Here is a 17,692-nt window from a genome sequence, read left to right as displayed (position 1 = left end):
CAGGCAACAAAATGTACAAGCCATTGGCAAAAGCTTTATTACTGAGAAAACAATCTAATTATATCTCACTAAGCTATTGGCTTTATGATGCTTGTGAGGAATAGACTCTTTCCTCATTCTAATGGATTGCTTTACTCAAGGAAAATCTCTGTTCCTAAGGCCACAGCTTGCCTCTTCTGACTCCTGTCAACGGTCATCTCTAACACAAATTACATTGATAGAAACAAGTCTTAAGTCAGCTACAGAGAAAGAGCCACTGTTCCCTCATGTTAACTTATGGCTACTAAAATTATCATTTCTTGAGCATCAACTATGTTCCAGGAACTTTGAGAGGCACTTTACAAACTTTAATGCACTTAATCTTTCCCCTAATCCAGTGCAGTTAAGTACTATGATCTCCATTTTAGAAACATGAAAGCAGACAAAGTCACATAACTGTAGCACAAAATATCTGTGTCACTGCCACATCCCCTCAGCCCATCCTGGAGGTCACTCACAGACGCTTCTCGTGCACACCAAAAGCATCAGTATCTGAGAGCATTCTCTGGCTACAAGAGCATGTCAGCTCACCAGAGTTGCTGGAGAGTTAATGCTCCCAAAAATGACCTTCAACTGAGGGCCAGGACTTGGTAGATAAGTAGGCTAGCTTGTATGTCTCTTGGTGGGACAATACTGAAGTGTATTCTGCACTGTCTGTCTGAGGACTCCCAGAGCACTGAGCTCCAGTTGCCCATAGTAGTAACCCACTCATCCTCTAAGGGCTTCCTGCCCTTCCCATCTCACTTCTCCTACCCCATCATTGTGTTTCCCAAATAAACTACTTGTATCCAGTCCTCATCTTATGGTATGCTTTGGGGAGAAGCTAAATTAAAACACAGAGCTACTGAGAGGTACAATCAATATTTCAACTCAGCTTTGGCTAGTTCAAAAACCCATGCTTTCCACTTTACAATGTTCTTCAGTGATTCCAGTGTAATCCCAATCCCAAGGAGAGACTTTCCAAGAAACACTCCAATACAACTGTGACTTTGATCCATCATAGTCAGGAGATTCTGTCTCTTTCAATCAATCTACCCAATGTCCAGTCAGCTCTGGCTCTGCACCGCACCCCAGTGCTCAAGGGCCTACCTCACAGTTGACAGTAAGGACTTCACAAAGCCAGCTAGACCATGCCTGCTTTTTAGGGTGCAGCCACAATTGCAAAGGCACCAAAGCATCACAAGTTGACGCTGCAGTATCTCTGGGCCTCTGCCTGCCACATTGACCAGGGCTATACTTCCTTGAACATCACTATTGTCAACAGCCCAGTGCTTCCATTGCTCTCTCCCAAAGAAGGAGTGGACCCTCCTTTTCCTTTTCTGATGTTAGTAGAAAGGCCAAAAGGGCTCATCTTGGCATCCTTTCTTTCCTGCTTCTCAGAATCTTTGAGTTGCTGCTCTTCCATGTCCCGATATGGGGGCTATCACTGTATGTAGGGTTAACACTGTATGGGGCTACCAGCAATTCACACAGAAGCCATCTATTCCTGTACACAAGCCAGACAAGCCATCTATTCCCCCAAACAGAAGCCCCTCCTTCCCGAATCACAGTCTGTGAATGAGAGGGCAGTGAGACATCAGTTCTGCAGGACTTATAAAATAATTCAGTAAAGTGTCTGGAAACAAGATAAAAATATAAAAATTGCTTCCCAGTATTCCAACAATAGCCAGTTAGAAAGTGTAAGGGAAAAATAATGTCATTCACAATTGTAATAAACATATATAAATGCCTGGGAACAACCTTAACAAGAAATGTAAGAGAAAACTAATATTACTAAGACATTTAAAAGGAAATTTGAATAAATATACCAAATGAGAATATACCAAGTGGAAACAAAAGAATAAAGACTGTACTGTGATACACCCTCTCTCTTCCCAAACAATCATCCCAAACAATCACCACCATCCTCCCACCAAATATATTTATATAAATAAAAGTATAAGATACATTATATGCATGAGTGTAGGATTGAGCTGTATGATGTTTACAAGGGTGTGTGTACCTTATAATAATTCACTAAGCTATACATTTTTTGTGTCTTTTTCTATATCTATGCTTTGTTTGACAATAAAAAGGTAACAATAGTCACCATTTATTGAGCACCCATCTGATGCTAAGGCTTTGCCAACCATTATCTCTTTTAATGCTTACAATAATCCTTTGAAGTAGGTATCATTGTTCCTCAGCCTAAGCATGTGGAAACCGAGGTTAACAGAGGGTTAATAGTTGTCAAGGCTGCATAGCCCCTATCTCATCTTTTTTCCTTTTCTCACTCAGTCCCTTGATCCAAAGAGATGGAGTTAAGATTCAAACCCCATTTGCTCCCTCCAAAGCCTGGGTTCTTGAATGCTGTGACGTATTCTCTCAGTATGATTTTTTAGCTACATTTTCTGTCTCTAAATATGCTTAGTGTTTTCTGTCTTTGAGGTGTGTTTATTCCCTTTGACTAGATTTTCTGTCCCCTTCTCTGCCTGAAGAAGTACTACACATTCAGATTATAAACGGTACATGGATTTAGTACCATTTTTATAAACTCAAACCAAAAACATATTTCTATCCTAGATCAGGATTTCCAATTCATGGCACTACTAACATTTTGGACTGGACAATTCTTTGTTGGGAGGGGCTGTCCTGTACATTGTAGGATGTTTAGCAGCATCCTTAGCCATTGTCCCCTGGATGCAAGTAGCATCCTCTCTCAATTGTGACCATCAAAAATGTCTCCAGACCCTGCCAAATATCCCCCTGGTGGCATAGTCCCCCTGGTTGAGAACCACTGTCCTAGATATATACCCAGTAAAAATCTTAAAGTGTGGTTCTCTGAGTGGTAAGATTAGTTATACTGCTCATGTCCTTTTTGCCTTTTATGTATATTTGAACTCTACTTAAATTGTTTCTGGCTCAGGGGGGTGAGGGGGTAGTGTTATTTTTTTTCTTATTACAGAAGTAATAATGTTTACTGAAAATTTAGCAAATACAAAGCAAAAAGAAGAGTTTAGAACGCCATTTCCCAGAATTACCTACAGTGTTGGGACTTTTTTACAACAATACTACCCGTCTTCAATGACATTACCTCCATGAACCTTTCCCTAACACCCCCAGCTGTATATTCTCTCTCATTTCCCTATATTTTTACCTCTCCTAACGCATGATTAAATCTTTCTTGAGGGTGTGGATCTGAGATTGCTTTCTAGATTATCAAACCCTTGACAGAAGAAAGGTGCCTCCCTTTCTCCTTTGTAGGGTGACTGACCAGCCTTGTTTGCCCATACTAAGGGGTTCCCCTTGTTTGCCTGAACTGAGAGCTTGTTTAGGACTTTCAGGGCTAAAACTAGGACAATCTTGGGAAAACTCAAACAATTTGGTCACTCTATTTCTATGTCTTGTCCCAAGCATTCAGTGTTTGCCCAATTAATGTTGCAAAGAGAAATTACTAATGTTGTCCTTTGATGGAAATGAAAGTGGTCCTGTCTTCCCTTCGTCTCATTCCTACCCCATCCTTTCACACCTACATTTATTTCTTAGGTATTTATCCAGCATCCTCTGAGCTAGACTCTGTGTATATTGAGACCCACAAACAGGTCATACACTGACATTGTGGTTTCTGCCCTCGCAATGTTGGAAGATAATTCCCCGTGAATATTTTTGTGTTTCTGTGTGGTCTGGGCTTTCTGAGCAGAGAACACCGACTCACTTGGCTAAAGAGAGAGTGAGTAAAAAGCATGCTTCAGAAGTTAGAGATAGCGTATTACTCTAGGGAGATTTAGGGACTTATTTCCCCCTGAAGCCATTTGCTTATATTGCATGGTGGTAAAGGAAAAGCAGAGATTGTCCACTTCCCTACCCAGAGAGGATTTGTTTACATTCCAGAATAAAATTCCCCGTGTCCTCGTCCCCCGCCCCCCACCCCAGAAAGAGAGAATGGATTAATGTGCCAGCCGCCCTATGTAAGCTCTAAGTCTCATAATTTCGAGATTCCTCTCCTGTGGTACAACCCTATAGCACCTCTCAGGGGCACAGCAGGCTCTCACCACATCGCCCATAGGGTTTGGGATGCAGGGAACTGGTATGAAGGTGGTCTGTGAGTAATAAACAGTCTTTTGTCTGATTCAGAGATCTCGTGTTTCCTGTCAGAAAAAAATTAAAATATATGCATTTAACATACGGTTCACGTTAACCTGATTTCTCCAGGATGAGGGGCAAGAAGTGTGGGAGGGTGGAACCAGCAGAGTGAACAAAGTAAGATTTGCTTCAGAATCTAAAACCCGCTGTGGCAGAGGTTGGGGGTGAGGGGGGGTGGCGGAGGAGACCTGGATTTCATGCTTTCCTCTCTGCCTGCAAAATGCCTACTCATCCTTGGTGGTAAATGTCCTTCCTGCCTCCAAAAAGCTTCCCTAACACACCTACATTTATTGCAGGCCTTGCGTATGTGCATGCTGCGCCACTCATGCCTCTGGGGACGCACTAAAGCATTGTATGGTCATTACCTGGCTGTCTGTCTGTCTGCTCTAGTAAGCAGTGAGCTCACTGAGGGCAGGGGCTGTGTCAAGTTGTCTTATATCACAGAGCCTGGCACAAGCCCAATTATATATGATTCAGTCAAGAAATATGAGATTGGCAGATGGTCTTCATGGTTGGAAGGAAGAAGAATCAAAAACTGTGAGGGTGAGGAAACCTATTGCTCACAACCAGAGGAAGAGCTCTGCCTTAGTAGCCAGTGACTCTCATCTGAAGAGTTCCTGCGTGGCTGAGGTAATGTGTGAGCTGACTCGAGAGGACAAGAAGAGTTTATAAGGAGAGAAAAAGACGGGGGTAAAGGCTTTCCAGGGAAAAGGAACAGTGTATATACTCAGAAGTGTAAAAGAACAAGGAGTATTTGGAGAACTACAAACTATTAGTTACCACTGGAGCATAAGCTGTGTGAGCGAGGAGGGGTTGGAGAAAGGAGTACAACAGTGAGAGACCAAGCCAGCGAGGGGATTTGGAGCCCTGCTCCAGGGCAGGGATGCTGAAACTGGAGCATGTGTCAGCATGACCTGGGCCCCACCCCCAGAGTTTCTTATTTGGTGGGTCTAGGGTGAGGTTTGAGAATTTGCATTTCTAACAAGTTCCCAAGTGATTCTGCTGCTGCTGGTCCCAGGACCATTCTTTGAAAACCACCATTCAGAGGCTCTGCAGATGTTTGACAAAGGTGAAAAGGAGGACTCTGATATGGGATTCGAAATGCCATCAGGTGGAAGAAGCTAGAGGATGCCTCCAGTGAACCAAACAAGAGTCAATAGGAAGGAGTTACAGGCAAACCACTTGCAGCCCAATATGAATGAAGGCTTCTCAAATGCATAGAGCCACCCCAGGCTGGCCTACAACAATCTCAAACAACACATCATGAAACAAACCCAGATGATTTAGTGTCGTGCCCAAAGTCACACGGTCAGTTAGTAGCTGAAATGGGACTAGAGCTCAGGACTTGCAGCTCCTGAGCCTGAGCCTTATTCATCACTCTAGGCTGAAGTAGCGTCATCAGGACTTGGTATGTATCTTACTTGTAAGTGGGAAGTAATTGGAATATCCACCCATGCCTCAAACAAGAGAAGCTTTGCATTTCATCCTGTGCCCTCCTTCTGATTCCATTTAATACCTGAAAGCCCAGAGGACAAGGAACCTGGAACTTCTACCTCAGGTCAGGTTCACTTGTGTATCCCCAGCTCATGGTTGGAGTACTCCTGCAGACACTGCTGGCCTGGTCTCTTCTCCCCGCCTGATTCAAGGCTCCCAATGCTGCGAGGCTCCCGTCCGTCAAATGCACAGCTCTGGGCCCCTCAGGCCAACTTCTCTTGCCAACCATCTCCCAGCATACATAATAACAAAAGATAAATGCTTTCATAAAGAACAACGAATTAGGGGTCTGCCTGTGTCAGAAACAGGAAGCTGGAAAGTTGCATGAGAAGGAACATAAGGCTGATTTAAGTGGGGAGCCCAGAAACCAAAATCTGAATGCAGGGCCAAGTCCGGAGACAACTGTTTCGTAACTTAATCTGGGCGGGATTATTTTTTAAAGATCTATGTCAAGGCTTTATTCTCTCTTACAAATTCCTCATATAGCACACACTTTCCATAGTATAACTTTTCATTTTAGTCAACATAACAAAAGGCTTGTCCTGTATGAGTTACAGTTTTTCAAAACTTTCTATTCAGGGCCACCTTGCCTGGTCCCTGAGCATCACTCTGCAAAGTCCTCTATAGATTTGAATTTAAGGAAGGCCAGATGTTCCCAAGACCCCCACCGGTTGGTTCTGAGCAACTTCTCTCTAAAACAATGTCCACAAAATAGGGAGTCAAAATTTGGAAGTGCCTTCTTGAAGGCAGCCATGAGCCTAACCAATCTTGATGCAAGCCCTTACGTGGTCCCAGGGGCCAGTGGGGGCAACTGATGGCAAAATCTAAGACTGACCCTCAAGAAATGGTGAAATGGGGGAAGTTTGTCCTCAATACTCCAACCCACATCCCATATATTTCTTTTTTTAAAATAACTTTTGTTGTGTGTTTTTCCGATTATAAAACAATAACAAACCACTTTGTTGAGAACTTGGAAAATTTAGAAAAGAATCAAAGTTAACATTTGGTGGGCTGGAATAGACTCATACTGACTTGAGAGATTCAAGTGCATGCATTTCTTCCCAACTTCGAGTTCGGTGATATCAGGTTGGTTGAAATTGGCCATGATAGGAGTATTTATACCACAAAAACTGGGAAATGCTACAAATCAGGGTTGGTTTTTTTTTCTGCAAAACATTACCACACACAACTGAGACACCTCCTTCTCCTTCAAACTATTGAGGTCCTGAGGCCACCTGAATCTGGACCACTCTCCGGCTCCAGTTAAGACTGTACTATTGGATTTCAGAGAAATTTTTCCTAAATTCCCCTTTTCTCAAGGTAGCTTGATTGAGACTCTGTTCCTTACATCCAAATGGGCTTCAACGGAACAGAGCAGTAGTAGGATGCTCCTCTTGTCTGACCCACACATGAACCACTATCCCACCCTTCTTCCACAGACCTCAGTATTGGCCCCACCACCAAGCCCTCACTGTGGGAGCCACATCTGCAGCCCAATTTGGCACCTTCAAGCTTCTACACCTGCCCTAAAGGCAAATCCAGTTTTCTCATAAAGGGAATTTTCCAACAGAGACTAATTTTTTAACCATTTAGCCCCATGAAGCCTCTCACTCATTGTCCATTATGGCTTCATGTCCCAGTTTGCCTCTGGGCCAAGCTTGGTCAAGATATTAAGGGCTTCTTTTCTTACTGGAATGGCCGTCTTCCAGTAATTCGCCAAAATGACCAATACAAAGGAAAAGAGGAGAAGCATTCACTATATGTTCTCTAGGCCTTTTAGAAAACAGGGAATTCTTCCTTTGGCCACATGCATGTGAATCTACAAGAAAGGTGATACGGTTGACATCAAGGGAATGGGGACTGTTCCAGAAGGAGTGCCCACAAACTTTCCCATGACAACACTGGAAGAGTCTACAGTGTTACCCAGCATGCTCTTGGCCTTGCTGTAAACAAACAAGTTAAGGGCAAGATTCTTGCCAAGAGAATTAATGCACGTGTTGAACACATTAAGCTCTCTAAGAGTTGAGATAGCTTCCTGAAACATGTGAAGGAAAATGACCAGAAAAAGAAGGAAGCTAAAGAGAAAGTTACTTGGGTTCAACCGACGTTCCAGCCTGCTCCACCCAGAGAAGCACTCTTGTGAGAACCAATGGAAAGGAGCCTTAGCTGCTGGAACCCATTCCCTATGTATTCATGGCATGATAGGTGAAAATAAATAGAATACCTCTGGACTATGGAAGAAAAAAAGATTTTAAGGGCTCTAGTGGCAGCCCTCAGGTTTGGAGTTCATGGAAGAACATTAGCCCTGGGAAGAAGTTGCAGGTGCAAGGCAAGACACCAGTCCTGGAGGAACAGCAATACCAATGGTGGTACCCAGAGGACCGAGCTCTAGAGATGGGCATAGGATTCAAAAGGTCAAGTTGATTATAGTTTGTTGAAATGGTTTTAAAAATAGGTCAACGCTTCAGTTTCTTAATCTGTAAATTGGAGGTAATAATAGTATCCACCTCGAAGTGTTGTGAAGAGGGGGAAATGAGTAAATACATGAGGAGCCTTTAGGACAATGTCTGGCATATATTAAGCCCTATGTGAGTATTAGCTATTATTATTCAAACCTTTCTGTAGAAAAGAAAGTATGTGCTTTTCAGTCTAAATCTGGCTTCTGGCTTCAGATCAAAAACTCCTTCAGTACAATGGCCTTTGTTGGTGTCTACAGGCTGTCTATTGTCCCCATGTTATCTTGGATCATTTCCATATAGTCAATGTGGAGGGGCCCATAGACCACCATCTCCCCAGGGAAAGAAACATTCCCACCGCTCCACCCTGTGCATCAGAAATGTTATTCTACCCAGAGTCACAACAATCCAAAGAAGGATTTGTCCACCTGGGAAATTCTTCCCAGAAGTAACCCAGATTAGAGAGACAATTTGAAAAATATATTAATATGTTATAGATATACTATTGCTATAAAGAGCATTATTTGTTGAGACGTTACTAGGATAAGTGCTCTGTGTACTTTATCTCATCCTATTTCCTTTTATCCTGATAACTTAATAAAATGGATTACTTTCCTCTTTTTACAACTGAGGAAGCCAAAACTCAAAACTAAAGTTAGGTGCTTTGTCTCAGGTCACACAGACAGTACCGGGTAAGTCAATATTGCACCTGATTTGCCCATGCCCTATCCTAGTGGAAAGTTCCCAGCCCACATCCCCTGTTGCCCAGGAAGCCGTTTTTAGTGCCACATGACTCTGCTGCTCCCCGTTGTTAACTGGAGTAGGGTGGGTGCCCGAGTCCAAAGACAGCCTAATGTATACAGAGATTAGTTCAAGGACACATACAGCTGGTTCAAAAAGATCAATGGGACAATTAGGCTCTCTCTCTCTCCTTCTCTCTTTCTCTTTCTGTCTCTAATTTGAAATAAGAATACAGAGTCTTCCATCTGAGAGCAGATGGAAAGCAGAAATAGGAGGCAAAAGGATGCATCAAGAGATGCCATGAGATAGAGTCAGAACCACGGCAAGCTAAAGCAATTTGCAAGCCAAACTTGAAAAGAAAAACTCTAAGTAAGTGGAGGGACCTGGAAGGTAAAAAAGAGGAGACTGAAGCCAACATGTAGAGAGTAGCTGAGACATGTCATCCTGAGACTAGGTAGAGAGCCATGGGCTCCTGTTGCTGAAGTCTTGAGGCCACTCTGAATCTGGATCCACCCGCTAGCACCAGTTAGCGTTCTGCTCTTGGATACAGAGAAATTTCGGCCTATATCCCACTCTTTGTGAAGTAGCTTGATTGACTTTGTTCCTTACGTCCAAATGGGCCTCAATGGGACAGAAGCAGAGCAGTACTGTGAAGCTCATCTGTCTAACTCCCCCATACTAGCCACTGTACTACCCTTCCTCCACAGACCCGAGATGTTACCAGGTGCAGAGAGGGTCCCTGAGAAAGGATCAGATACTGTAGCTGCAGCCAGTGCTAATTTAGGTCTACTATTCAAAACCAGTTCTAAAGTGGACTTTCCAAATGAAGAGTCGAGGAGTAAATTGGAAACAGCAAAAATTCCAAAGAGTGGGTGTTGTCAAAAAGAACAGCCTCCAAATAGTCACTTATTGCCTAGTTGGGGAAAAAAGTTCTAAAACGTAAATACAATATGCTCTCATTTTTGCAAATATGAGTGTATATAAAAGACAAGAAGGAAAGGCATTCACTCATTCATCAAATGCTTAATGAGTATGTCCTAGGTGCTCAGGATACAGCGGTGAGCAGAAAGTGACACAGTTCCTACCCTCAAGGAGCTCACAGTCTGGGGAGGGAGACCAAGATCAAGAAACAAACACACATTGCAATCATTCTAAGTGCTTTGAGAGAGAAGCACTTGGTGGAGATCTTTTATCGGGGCAATTTAATCTGCTTAGAGAGGTGAGTGAAGGCTTCTCTGATAACTGAGCAGTGACAGCTGAGTATGCTGTACCTACACAAAGAGTTGTCCAGGCAGTGGCTACACCAGGGACAAAGTCCAGTGTAGGAGAGACCACAGCAAGTATACGGAACTGAAAGAGGACCATGTGTTTGGAGTAAAGAAAGTTGGGCACAGATAGCACAGTTTGCATTGCTGATACCACTGATTTGACATTGGGCTTTGCTGCTACAACAGTTAGCATTGGTGCCTATAGATGCTTATGTAGTAAACTCCAGTTCTGCCTCTATCAAATCTACTCTTTGTGGTGGGGGATGGGGCTGGAGAGGCAGGCAGGGCCAGATCGCGCAGGACCTTATAGGCCAGGTTAAGGAGTTTTGTCTTTACTTCTGAGAGATCAGGGAGCAACTGAGGGTTTGGAAGATATAATCAGATTTGTTCTTTAAAATATTTGTTTCTGGGGGGCAGGCCCCATGACTCAGTGGTTGGGTTCCCGTGCTCCGCTTCAGTGGCCCAGGATGTGCTAGAGGGCTTTGGGGAGGAGAAGACGGAGGAAAAAAAATGAAGATTGGCAACAGATTTTAGCTCAGGTGCCAATCTTAAAAAAAAAAAAAATTGTCTCTGTATGGAGAACAAATTACTAATGGCCAGGATGAGCTAGAAGAGAAGAGGCCAGTGGAATCTATCGTAGTAATCCAGATGGTGAATGATAGCAGCGTGGACGGGAGAGTAGTGCCGGGGACAGAAACAAGTGGATGAATTTGAGGCATGTATGAAAGTTAAAATCGATAGGATTTGGTAATGGGTTGGACATAGAATGTAAAGTAAAAGGAATTTTCAAAAACAGCCTAGGTTTCTAGTGTGGACAGCTAAATGAATGAAGGTACCAACACTCTGATATGGGGAACACTAGAAAGGGAACAGGTTTTGGGGGAGAAGAGTGTGAGTTTACTCTTGGTCATGCTGAGTCTGGAGCTGAGACGTTCAAAGTGTGCTATCAATGAGATATTTGATATACAGTCTGGAGCTCAAAGAAGTTTGGGTTGGAGAAATTAATGGATGTACCAAAACATTAAAGTAGTGATTTCTGGGTAATAAGCTTTTGTACATCTTTTGTTTTATTCTTTGTGCATTTCTGCTTTTCCCAAGTTTTCAACAATGAACAATGTTTTTTCTAAATAGAGTCTAGAAAAAGAGTAAAATGTTCCCTGTGCTTGTAGCAAGGAGGAGCACTCTACTTCTCATAGTTGAAATTAGTGACCTCAACAGGAATGTCCCCAGAGTGGGGAAAGCCCAAGTAGTTTATGCTAATATCTCTTTGGCAACACCATGTTTCTTTTTTTATGAGTCTACGTAGATCCAGCCATCTTCCAAATTGTAATTTGGTGTCCTGAGCAGACCTACGCAACAGGAGGCGGGGTCCACTGGGCAGGCGGATGGTCAAATTGGGAATCCAGGTGTCTCCCTATAATTGAGGTATTTTAAGGAGCCCAATAAACCGCAACCTTTCCCCTCATCCTGGAGATGAACCAATTGAGAAGTAAAACAAAGAGTTAGAAGATGAGGACCAAATACTTGAGTACTAGCTAAATTGGGAGAGTCAAACTGTATAAGCAACAGATTATCCGCCCAGTGGTGGCAACACGGAACCAGGGCCAGTCCTCATCCCCACCTTACCCCTAGAGTTGCAAAGTAGAGAGCACTGGGCCATACACATACAGTTTCAATATCCTAACATCATTTTCCCTGAGGCAGAATGGGGGTGGGGCGCAGGGTGTAAGGATGGAGGGAGGCCAGGAGTGTAAGGCTATGCAAGGAAACATGAGAAGTGGGAGGAAGCATTCATGCTCGCCAACACCCACTATGAGTTAATGTCTTGAGCATCAGTTTTGTAAACCAGGCCCTATCACGTCTGAGAAGCTATGCTGTCCCACGTACATTCGGGTTGAGTCCGAGTGCCTGAGTGACTAGCAACAAGTGCACTAGATGGGTTTAGGCAGAAACAGAATTTATTAGCACAATACTGGCTGCGTAATTCTTGTTTGGATCCTGGATTTAAAAAGAAAAACAGCATCCATATTCATAGCTGCAGTATTCACAATAGTCAAAAGGTGGAAGCAACCCAAGAGTTCATTCACAGATGAGTGGATAAACAAGATGTTGTATATACATGGAATGGAACATTACTCCACCTTAAAAATGAAGGAAATCCTGTAATATGCTATAACGTTGACGAACTTTGAGGAAATTAAGCTAAATTAAATAAGCCAGTCCCTAAAAGAGAATGCTATTTGATTCCACTTAAAGAGGTACCTGAAGTAGTCAAATTCATAGGTTTACAAAGTAGACTGGTGGCTGCCAGGGCCTGGGAAGAGGCCAAAATGAGGAGTTATTGTATAATGGGTACAGAGTTTTAGTTTTGCAAGATGAAAAGAGTTCTAGAGATTGGTTGCACAAAAACATGCATATACTTATTACTGAACTCTACACTTAAAAATGATTAATATGGTTTAAAAAAAAAAAGCAACAACAAGAAAAACAGTTCTAAAAAGGAGTTTTCTTGGAGCCAGCCCAGTGGTGTAGCGGTGAAGTTTTCGTGCTCTGCTTTGGCGGCCTGGGGTTTGCGGGTTCAGATCCCAGGCACAGACCTACACACCACTCATCAGGCCCTGCTGTGGCAGCATCCCACATGCAAAATGGAGGAAGATTGGCACAGATGTTAGCTCAGGGACAATCTTCCTCAAGCAAAAAGAGGAAGATTGGCAACAGATGTTAGCTCAGAGACAATCTTCCTCACCAAAAAAAAAAAAAGGAGAGAGTTTTCTTTTTAGTTTTAACGCAACAAGAATATTGGGCACAGGAATTCCAGAGTTCCAAAAGTATTAACATCAAATGTCACAGATTTCAAAACATCCTTAGATGAAAATTATTGAATATGGACTTGGGTTTAAAATAAAAAAGTAATCAAAGTTGAGGCCTGGTATATTTGAAATAATCTAAGACGTTCTCAGTTTATGTGTGGATTAATCTAGCACAAACGTGATATGAAAGTGTTGATTACATTGCCAAAAAACTTAGCTATTAAGCACATTTTAAGGACTAAGGAAAATTTGAATATGAACTGTCCTCGGTGATATTACACCAAGGTTAAATTTTTTGCATGTGATAACGGCATTGTGGTTACATTGGGGAGTGTCCTCGTCCTCAGGAGAGTCATGCTTTTTTAGGGGTGAGGCATATCTACCACTTTCTTTCAAATGTTCAGCAGGAGAAAATGTTTTAGATAAAGAGAGAGATGAAGCAAAGAGTATATGGAGCTCATTGTACTATTCTCTTGTATTTTAAATTTAAAATGTTTGGAGGGATTGCATGGGGAGCACAAAATCTCCAGCTTGGATGAAGAACTAGGCTTGAAAGCTGCAGCCGAGAACAGGCTGAAAATCAGTCTGAAGGATGGGCCTGGTCAGGACACCACTTTGCTCACCCCCAAGTATAAACTTCTGTGGTTTGTAGCTCTGACACTGTTAGGACAGGACACGGGACATCTCGGCTACACCCGTGCCATTGCTTGGCCAAGGACTTGATCTTACAACCACCACCAATTGAGTAAATAAATCTAGCAGAGTTGGTCACTGCTGGGCGTGCCATTCGAATTAAAGTGTGAGCCTGATCAGCTGAGGATAAGACCAAGGCATAGCGTGAGGTCAAGGAGTTGGCGGACGGGGCCTCCCAATCAATCTCATTCTGAAACAGCCAGGTGGCCTCCTCACCCTTAAGACACTTCATCCAGAGTAAAGAAATGTGACCAAGTCGGTTTGAAATCTCAAGCTACAGAATTTCAATACACCTTTAGATGAGAGATGGAAAACGTTGGGTTACTAAAATCTACTTTTTCTGTATCTCCATTTCAAGGGAAGCTTTCATGCATATCCGTGGGTGCATCATCCAAATTATCCAGAGATTCCTGCATTAACCCAATTTTTTCTAGCCTTAACACACTGGAAACTGATACAATAAATATAATCCAATAGCTCTGATCTTTTATGGTTCTTTAAAAACATGTACAAATATTTTAGCACATTCCAAACCCGTTTAGGAAACTTTTAGATGACCCCCAGTTTGGGTTAACAACACGGCTGCTCAGCATTGTGGAGGTACATAAATGAAAAGAGAAAACATTATTAAAAGGTGCCCTATATAACCGATAGTTTATGCATAACACAGTTAATCATCGTACTAACCCTCCCAGGTCCTGATATGGCAAAAGATGTTGAGGGTGGTGGCACTTGAAAAACTCTCTACTTATTTCTGAATCTCACAACGCCACTTTGCAAATTGCCTCCTTCAGCATCATGTGTGAGAAGGTGAAAGCGTATTAATCAATTTAAACTAGGGACTGGAAAATTTAGCCATCACCTTCTCAGAGGGATAATTGGGATTCTGAAATTATCCTAGCGTGGAGAGAGAATCAGGAGATCCATTACCCCCATTCTAAGGGTCTAGGGTCTCTGCTTGAACAGGAAAGCAGACCATTGGAAAGGGCCAAACTTTAGAGTCAGAAAGACCTGAATTTTAATCCCAGTTATTGCATATCCCACGGTGTGGCCTTGAGCAGTTTGTTTAACTCCATGGATCCTCAGTTTCTTCATTTATAAGATGAATTACTTATCTCATAGCATTGTTGTGGTTATTATGTAAAGTCATTAGCACCGCACCTGACATTCAGTAGTGCTAAAAAAAAAACTAAACTATTATTAAATAATGAAAGTTTCAAACCCTACACAAAGAAGAGCAGAGACATAAATTCCCCCAAGACATGAGACCCATTTTGGCCATGGACTGACTGACTGACATGTAAATCATGTCTAACTCTCAAAATAACCCACCTTAACGGAAAGTTATTTCTATGTCTAAATTAGACAGAGTACACCCCTTTCACCAGGCTGCTCCTTTCTCTGCAGGCTCGCTCCTCGTTCCTCAACAGGTCCAAGATGATATTGATGATGAGGAGTCTAAACAGGCCCTTTTCCAGATTGTGAGTTTAAGCTTAATCAATATTTACTAAATGTCAAGCGTGGGCCAGCCACAGTGCTGGACACTAGGGGATACAGAGGTGAAGAAATATCCCCCAGCCCTGCTCTCAAGGAGCTCCTGGCCCAATGAGGCCAACATGTGAACAGAAAAACTCTGATTAGAATGTGGAACATGATGCCCTAAATTATATGAAGCCTTTTAGACCCGATCTTTATATATTTTCAAAATTTAGAAAATAAGATGCCTTAAATTATATGAAACCTTTTAGACTCGATTTTTATATATTTTCAAAATTTTATTCTGTTCTTCAGTTTAGTTCTTTTCCTTAACAATTAAACACTCAGCAAATGGGCCCGAGTCCAATGTACATTCAAATGAGAAAACAAAATCCACCACTCTCAGTTCGCTTAAAAGTTGCCATCTTTGTCTCCATTGTGCTAAATTTGTGAGTTCTATGGTCCTTGTCTCTAGCATCAGAGGAGAGGTACCCAATACAGTCTGGAGAAGGCTTTGCCAGAAAGGATCTCTCTGCAAACTTCTCTGTGAGATTCACACTGGGGATGAGGCTTTCAACATATGAATTTTAAGAGGACATAGTGTAGTCTCTAGCATTCCACCCCAGGTCCCCCAAAATTCACATTCTTATTGCATGCAAAATACATTCATTCCATTCCAATAGCTCAAAAGTCTTAACTCATTTGAGCATCAGGTCTAAAGCCTAGTGTCACACATCTGTGGGTGAGAGGAGAAATACAATTCATCCTGAGGCAAAATTCTTCTCAACTGTGGACTTGTGAAACCAGATAAGTTATGTGCTACCAAAATACAGTGGTGGAACAGGCATAGGATAGACTGTCCCATTCCAAAGGAGAAATAGGAAAGAAGGAAGGGGTGATAGTCCCAAACAAATCTAAAACCTAGCAAGACAAATCCATCAGATCTTAAGGCTCGAGAACAATCCTCTTTGGCTCGATGCCCCACCTTCCAGACCCACTGTAGCAGTGGTCCCGTCTCTGTAGCTCTATAGGGCCAGAGTCACGCCCCCAATGTTCGGCCAGCAGCAAACCTGCCCCCAAGGCTCCAGTTATTTTAAAAGAGAGAATTTAATATAGAGAATGTTTAACTAGGTAATAAAGAATTGTTAACTAAGTGACTAAAAAAGGCAAAAAGAGAACACTGAGCTATCGCAGAGGTAGGTAGCAAGAACAGGAAGCAGTTTATAGGACTGGGAAAACAAAGGGAAGAGTTTGGAATTATGTCCCATTTAGAGGAGAGTCTCCCTGGACTGGGACCCAGACTTCTGAGGAAGGAGTGCCAGCCAGCTGTGTTGGTGTCTCTGTGGGGATGCAATGAGGTTGGCTTTGCAAGGTGGTAAAACCTCGAACTGGATTGAACCGTGTGTTGTTTGCTAGGGCCGCCATAACAAAGTTCACTGACTGGTGACTTAAACAACAGAACTTTATTGTCTCATGGTTCTGGAGGCTATAAGTCAAAAATCAAGATGTCATCAGGGTTGGTTCCTTGAAAGGCTGTGAAGGAAGGATCCGTTCCAGGCCTCTGTCTTGGCTTGCAGATGGCCGTCTTCTCCCTATGTCTCTTCACATCGTCTTCCCTCTGTGCATACCTCAGTACATAAATTTCCCTTTTTGATAAGGACATCAGTCATATCAGATTAGGGCCCACCCTAAAGACCTCACATGAACTTGATTACCTCTGTAGAGACCCTGTCTCCAAATAAAGTCACATTCTGAGGTACTGGGGGTTAGGAATGAATTTTAAGGGGACACAATTAAGGTCATAACAAACTGCTTCTGGAATGAACTGCCTCTGCCTGAGAAGAAGGCCCATGGCTGGAAGCTGATGACAGGAACAGGAAGCCAACCAGAAATAAACCAGAAGCAAAGAGGAAAGAGTAAGTCCTTTCTTCCTCATCTAGCCCCGCAATCTCCCTCTAATGTCCCTTATCGACAGAGCGTAAAAGGAAGGAGTTGGCAAAGGAAAAATGTAGTTTGCAGAGTCCCGGCCCCTGTATCACAAAGCAGAATATAGTGAGTTTAAAGCTGAGAGACAATAGCTTAATAACCGACACAGTGCTGAATAATTGTTAGTTATTCTTATTAGTCACTAGCATCAGAACATTTATTTTCATTTTCCTCACATTTTTGCAATATAATAGGGGACAGTTGCAATAAAATATTTAACTGAACAAACATACTGGCGATGGCTGGTGGGCTGGAACATCCATGCCACAGCTCTCATTCATTCATCCACTGATCTACAGTGGTGTAGCAGCAGGCTTCAAAACTCACCTATGGAAGTCCACTGTGTAATGTGTATAACATGTAAGAAAACTGAAAATTCGGCAAGTGTTGTCTCCATTTTATAGCTCAAGAGATGAAAGTTCAGAAAGAGAGGTTGTTTGAACAGGGTCATGAGCTAATAAGTGACAGAGCATGGATTTGAACTGAAGGCTGATTCTTGTGCCTCAATTTCCTCATCTGCCAAATGGAGATAACAGTACCTACCCAACAGAGCTGTTATGAGGATTAAATGAGCTAATATTTGTAATGTGCTTAGGGCACAGCCTAG

The 17,692-nt window shown here is 42.6% G+C and overlaps 1 pseudogene; it reads left to right on the top strand.

The window, feature by feature from the left end:
* Positions 1–7,376: 7,376 nt before the first annotated feature.
* Positions 7,377–7,857, top strand: LOC124237740 (60S ribosomal protein L21-like; annotated as a pseudogene).
* Positions 7,858–17,692: the final 9,835 nt, after the last annotated feature.

The sequence above is a fragment of the Equus quagga genome, chromosome 4, assembly GCF_021613505.1.
Source record: "Equus quagga isolate Etosha38 chromosome 4, UCLA_HA_Equagga_1.0, whole genome shotgun sequence".
In the NCBI taxonomy this organism is placed as follows: Eukaryota; Metazoa; Chordata; class Mammalia; order Perissodactyla; family Equidae; genus Equus; species Equus quagga.
Note: the sequence above shows the minus strand (reverse complement) of the source record. Positions and strands in the feature narration are given on the sequence as shown.